Source organism: Carlito syrichta, unplaced genomic scaffold (genome assembly GCF_000164805.1).
Source record: "Carlito syrichta isolate Samal-C Ts95f unplaced genomic scaffold, Tarsius_syrichta-2.0.1 Scaffold314826, whole genome shotgun sequence".
NCBI classification, from domain to species: domain Eukaryota; kingdom Metazoa; phylum Chordata; class Mammalia; order Primates; family Tarsiidae; genus Carlito; species Carlito syrichta.
This window is the reverse complement of record NW_007258922.1, coordinates 468,895-475,902: the sequence shown is the minus strand read 5'-3', so window position 1 is coordinate 475,902 and position 7,008 is coordinate 468,895.

The window sequence follows — 7,008 nt, the reverse complement described above, 5'->3', positions numbered from 1 at the left end:
AGCCAGGCTAGGTGGCTCAGCCTGTAATCCCGCACTTTGGGAGGCCGAGGTGAGTGGATTGCCTGAGCCCGCGGGTTCCAGACCCGCCTGGGTAACTTGGCGAGACCTCATCTCTACAATAAATCAAAAACTAGCCGGGTGTGGTAGCACGCACCTGTAGTTCCACCTACTTGGAAGGCTGGGCGGAAGGATCGCTGGAGCTCAGCAGGGCCCAGTCTGGGCGAGAGTGAGACTCCAATGCCAAAAAATAAAAAAAGTCATCAGCTAAAGCAGAATCACCTGGGAAACTTGTTTTTGGTTTGTTTGTTTGCTTGCTTGCTTTTAAACGGATCTCCAAGACTAGAATCAGAACCTGTAGGAATAGGATATTTGTACAAGCTCACTCTGTGATTCTGGGACATAGTAAGAAAGTTTGAGAACCACCATTTAAGAAAATGACTCTTCTCCAAATCAGAATTTAGTATCCACTAGATGGTGCTAGGAATTCAAAGATAGAAGGTCCTGGTACAGTATATACAGGGGGTACCAAAAAAATGTATACACATTTTAAGTATGACATTCACTCAAAAGATGGCATTAATCAAATGAGTGCTAGCATCACCACGTGACAGGCAGAAGATGGTTGAGCAAATGCCATACTACAGATAGCTACCATAATTTAATTTAACTTTGAAAAATAATACAAAATGTGTATATATTTTTTGGGCATCCCCTGTATTTCCCTTTGAGTATACAGGAGTGTCATTTTCCTTCCTTTCTGCCCTCTCCTTCACATCTCCCCACTTTTAGAGAAGTTATATCATACCAAAATAAATATTTTCCTCAGAATCAGTTTAGCAGTACCTCCTTGAATTTATTTTGGTTATAACAGACAGGCTTGTTTTGAGGAGATCTTGAGAAGAGGTTGTTTCAGCATTCTCCTTTTCCCTAGCTTCTTACTTTCTGAGTGCAAATATTTAAAAGAGGAAAACCCAATGTGAGTGGTGGCCTCATCAGCAATGAGTGATATCATAAGAAAGGGTTGTGTGACAAGTTCCTAAAAGCCACATTTTACCATTTTTAGTTTTGATCTCTATCCTTTCCAAAAACCATGACTTCCAAAGTGGACCAGAACTGTGAGTTTATTCTTTCCTAACTCCCACTGCCTCAGTGCAAATATATTTGACAACTACTTTAACCATTTTATCCTTTCTTCATCCTCAGATTTTGTGCACTTTTTAAAAATCCCCCCAGCACTTTGGGAGGCTGAAGCAAGAGGATTGCTTGAGCCCGGAGGTTCAACACCAGCCTGGGCAACTTGGTGAGGCCTTGTCTCTACAATAAATCACAAAAACTAGGATCACCTAAGCCGAGCAGGTCGAGGCTGCGGTGGCCATGAGCATGCCACCTGGGCAATAAGAGTAAGACTCCAACTAAAAAAAAAAATAAAAATCCCATGTGGATGAAAACATTTTTTTTTGAGTTGGAGTCTCACTTTGTAGCCCAGACTGGAGTGCAGTGGCATGCTCACAGCCACCCCAGCATCAACCTGCTGGGTTCCAGCAATCCTTCTGCCTCAGCCTTCCAAGTAGCTGGAACTACAGTTCTGTGTTACCATGCCTGGCTAATTTTTGATTTAATGTAGAGACGAGGTCTTGCCAAATTTCCCTGACTGGTCTCGAACCCGCGGGCACAGGTCAAATTCTGGATGTGCTCTGAAGGCACAGCTGATAGGATTTGTTGATGGACTGTATGTGGGGAACACCGGGAATGAGAGAAATCAAGCAACACCTAAATGACTCTGACCAACCCGGTGGATGGGAAAGCCCATCCTTGCTGAGAAGGATAAAGTGGAACAAGAAAGTCTGGAGGAGAGCTGTGAGTAAAAATTCTGGTTTGCTCGCACTAAGTTTGAGATGTTTATTTATAAGAAGAAGTCAGAGGGGATTTTAAGATTTGGTGTCACTAGCATACAGATAATATTTAAAGGTATAGCGCTTCATAATATCACTTAGATAATGTGTGTAATTAGAGAAGTGTATCTGAGATTGACCCCATTGAATACATTGATTACAACGTATTGTTACTCTCTCAGTAAGGCTCAGTAGTTATCAAAAAACCTGACGTGGTTCAAATAAATATTGGTAAGGTAAGAATAATAACACTCCATGTGTTTACTGCAAGGAGTAAATGAGGGGTATATAAAATAACTAAGACAGTGCCTGCCAGAGTAGGCGATCAATAAAATATGATTTTTCTCCTACTTCTTTGGCAAAAGTGGACTCTGCAGTAAATTGCAGTACAACTAAAGTCTCTCTATTGGCTTGGAAGTCTGTACAGCCAAAGGAAGCCTTAGGAATCATCTGTCTCTGCATTTCCAAAATGAGATTCTTCCTATAAGGTATTAACATTTTTCATGATCTCTACAGAGGGTGCCAAAAAAATGTATACACTTTTTAAGAAAGGAAAAAACTGTATTAAAATTGTAATACTCCATATATACCAATAACAAGATGAAAACAAGTCTCGCTTGACTTCTGCAATGACTAGAGGTGCTCAAAGTGGTTACAATCAGCGTCCAAACACTTCTGATGATGGCGAACTACTGCAGGACTTGTTGCTGTATGAGGCTTGCCAGATCTTCCCTTGTGCACATCACACACTGTACCATGTGTGTCAAACTTATCATGAATGCATGCAATTGTTACGCATGTTGGCAGTCCTGTTGCATATTCATGCCTTCATTGTCGCTGTTTTTCCTGAATTTCAAATCCCACTTCAAAATAGTCTTGGGGCCCTTGATCAACAACCATGCTTCCATCATTTTCTTTGACTGTCCTGCCTGTCACATGGTGATGCCAGTATTTATTTGATTAACGCCATCTTTTGAACAAACATCATACTACACATTGCTACCATAATTCAATTCAACTTTGAAAAGTAATATATAGATGACATCGCTTAAAATGTGTATACATTTTTTGGGGGCACCCCATATTTGGTTAAGACTGCGTTAGTGAAGTTGAATAGATTCTTGAAGGCAGACCTTCACAAAGGTCTCTAAGGCACAGGAATTGTGTGCAGCACTCTCCAACTTTCATATAGGCTAGAGAAACTGTCCACAGACCACAGTTTAGGAAAGCACTGATTTACTCCAACTTTCATTTTACATATGAGAAAACTGAGACCAAAGGAGATAAAGTAACTTGAGCAAAGTCCCACGACTAGTAAAGTGTCCTAACACAAAGCTTGGAGTTCTTTATTCTCGAATACACCATCATTATTATACTAAAGTTACCCCAACTTTCCCACAAGGCTTCCCCTCTGAAAGCCTACTCTAGCTCTTCCCTAAAAGCTGAGTTTATGAGGTGTCTGTAGTAGGCTTTCAGGTTGATGAGATGCCGAGAGAAGGCTGTCAATTTCCTTTATTTGTCTGAAAAAGAACTCCTATGGTTTATGAAGAATTGCCTCAGGAAGACTGACTTTGTTACATATCCATAACATGAAATAGAAGGTAGATTTAAAAAAAAAAAAACAAATAAAACACGAACTGGGTAATCAAACTTCCTGTATTTATGGCCTCACCTCTAATCAGATGCGTGACTTTGGATCCATCTATCTCACGTAAAACCTCTGAACTTTCATTTCTCTGGCTGTTATTAATAACGGCTGTAAAATGACGGCTAATATTTGCTAAGCCTCTGACCTAGAGCTCAAGTTTCTAAATGAACAGAAAGTATCTTTGTAGGGTTAAGCAGTGAAGACAAAGAACGGAGCTTTTCTACGTCTTTTCTCATCACTATTTTGCAGAGAAGGAACTGGACGACACAGACACTAAACCCTCAGCGTGTCCAGGGGCCCTTTACATATACAGCACAAGGCAGAATCAGAAGCCAAGTTTGTCTCATACTAAAGGTGTATTACCACCTCAGTGAGAAAACCTGGAGTGCAGTCGATAGAAGATTGAGAAGAAAGGCTTCCAGTAACACACCTGAGAAGGAGGAGTGGCGATTCCTGTTGTGAGCTTTGCCGGGAAGGCATGAAGGGGAGTGGGGGAGTGAATGTATAAAAGAAGAGATGGGAGGTGGAATGTGGGGACATGGTGGCAACAGTTTGTAGGGCTACCAGATATGATTTTCTTTTTGAATCTGGGTCTCACTCTGTGGCACAGGCTAGAGTGTAGTGACCCATCACAGCTCACTGCAGCCTCAACCTCCTGGGCTCAAGCAATCCTTCTGCCTCAGCCTCCTGAGCAGCTGGGACTACAGGCCACACCACCAGACCTGGCTAACTTTTTTTTTTAACTTTTTGTAGAAACAAGGTCTTGCTATATTGTCCAGGCCGGTCTCAAACCCCTGGGCTCAAGCAATCCTCCCACATTGGCCTCCCAAAGTGCTGGGATCATAGGTATGAACCACCGCACTCGACCCAGGTTGTTGTACTTTCTACATGCCACAATATTTGCAGTTATTTCACTTGGTGGTGAACATTCTGAGTTTTAAGCTGTGTGCATGTAATTAGCCATTAAATCAGTGCCAATAACCACACAAGAATGATGCTGCGTAAATATGCCAGTTTTACAGACTACTACATACAATAGTTTATAAAATGAGCATGACATTTTATGCAGTCTCATTCTTGGTGGACCATTTTGGTTCATGGAAGGCACAAGTTCATTCTCCTGCCACGAGGCAGTGAAGTGAGACCCCCAAGTCAATATCAAGATAAGATGAAGCCCTTGAGGCAAGGAGGTAGCATTATCTTAAAAGTCACATAGAGTGTTTCTGTAGTCTTTGCTGGGTCACGTTGTGGATTTAAGATGTGGCTGGTCCTATCCCACTGAGTAGACTCTGAAAGAGAAACTTCTGATAGAGCACTCATAAAGGAAGGGCAGGTCTTGTGGCTGAAAGGACTGTCACTGGCCTGGCGTAGAGTAAATGCAAAGTTCCTTCCTGGAACTCTCCAGTTTCTTGAAGATCAGCTGGCCTCTAGAAGATGAGGGGAAGACAGCAGTCTCTATCAGCAAGGAGGCACATGCTCCAGACATTCCGAGCACCACTCATGCCGTGGAAGAGGGTTTTCTCGGGGAGGGAAGACAAGCGAGTGGATCCAGGCATGGAACTGTAAGTGACAGGTTTCACCTGGAAAAAAAAAAAAAAACAGTTGGGAGTGGAGTGTGGTTTCTTTGCTGTGTAAAAGATCTTTGTTGGTATCCCAAGGCCAGAGTGTCTCCACACAGAGAATATCTTTGGTTGCTCATTGGAAGTATTTTCCTTGTTTGACATCAGGAGCTTAGGCAAAAGCAAGAAGAATCTCATATACATAATGTGGTCAGGAACCTCTGACACAAGTCCATTTTGCTTATAGTTTTATGGCAGAGAAGAACTAGCAGAGTTTGAAGTTTCTTTCGAGTCACTCAGGCTAAAGGAAAGAATTAAAGCAGGAAGGGATAATGAGAAATGCTAGGAGAGATTTGGAAGGCATAGTTGCAATCTAAGACTCAATTTTTTCAAGAGAACTCAGTATTTTCCATTTTAGTTAAGAGAAAATGGGATTGTAACTCACTTGTACTAAGTCACACTTGCCGTGTCAACTCTATAACTTTTGGTTTTAAATTCCTGTTAATCTAGAAGTATAGGTTTGGGTTTAGGTTAGGTTTCTTTGAGTTCCTGTTAAGCAGGCACTGTGGGTTAGGCTTTTGGTATTTTGGCTTTTGCTTTGTTTTGTAGTTTAACTTTTGTAAAACTGCTAGCAGAGTGCCAAGCATAGGTAGAGATATTTACTTGTTTAAAAATTCCTCTATCATTCCACTATAATTCCTTTAAAATCCCTCAAAGAATCTTATCTTCAAAGGATAAAAAATTGGGGGCCGAGTACAGTGGCTCAAGTCAGTAATCCCAGGACTTTGGGATCCTGAGGCAGGAGGATTGCTTGAGGTCAGGAGTTTGAAACTAGTCTGGGCAACACAGTGAGACCCTGCTTCTAAAAAAAAAAAAAAATATATATATATATATATATATATATATATATATGTATATATATGTGTGTGTGTGTTCATATATATATGTGTGTGTGTGTGTGTGTGTGTGTGTATATATATATATATATAGAGAGAGAGAGAGAGAGAGAGAGAATTATTAGGCTCAGTTTAGACCTGGGGCAATAAAGAGATTGTCTCCAGAAAAAAAATCATCATGGGTACATAAACACTGTGAAGATAAACATTGTCTAAAAGGCATAATGGGAACAGAAAACTTAACATAAAATGTAAATAGGTGAGGGGATTGGGTATTTTCTCTGGGGGAGATTTTCTGTAACAGTTGAAAGAGACAAGGCTTTGGATTCTATAGACGTGCATTTGAATCTCAACTCTGCTGCCATTTAACTGAATGCGTAGACTAGGATAAAAGACAGTTTCTCTTGTTTGTTTTCTCATCTCCCAAATGGTGACAAACATAACTATTTCCTAGCATTATTAGAAGGATTCAATAAGTTTCTATATGTAAAGTAACAGTCATATGGAAATTACACAAGTGGATACCTTCTGCTCCTCATCCTGCCTCTGTGAAAACCTAACAAAAAACACCGAAACATTGTATGTCAGAGAAACTGCCCATGGCTCCGATCACCAAACGCTGCCTCACCATACAGTTTTCACAGATGCATAGGACAGATACCGAATTCAAACTCTGGATTACCAAAAATCTCAAAATGACATCTTCTCTGTCTGGGTTAAATGCTCGCCATGGCTATGGAGGAGTTGGTAAGCATCCATATCTGGGTTTGAGTATCAGTACTGTCCCTCACAAGCAATGAGATATGACATCAGTTCATTGGATTCCTTGAGCCTCAGCATCCTCCTCTGCAGAGTGAATGTAATAACTTCCTTACAGAATCATTCCCAGCATGCTAAGATGGCAACACCATCACAACAAATGTGTGGACCTTTAAGAAACTCTTAAGCCGGGCTCGGTGGCTCAGCCTGTAATCCCGCGCCTTTGGGAGGCTGAGGTGAGTGGATTGCCTGAG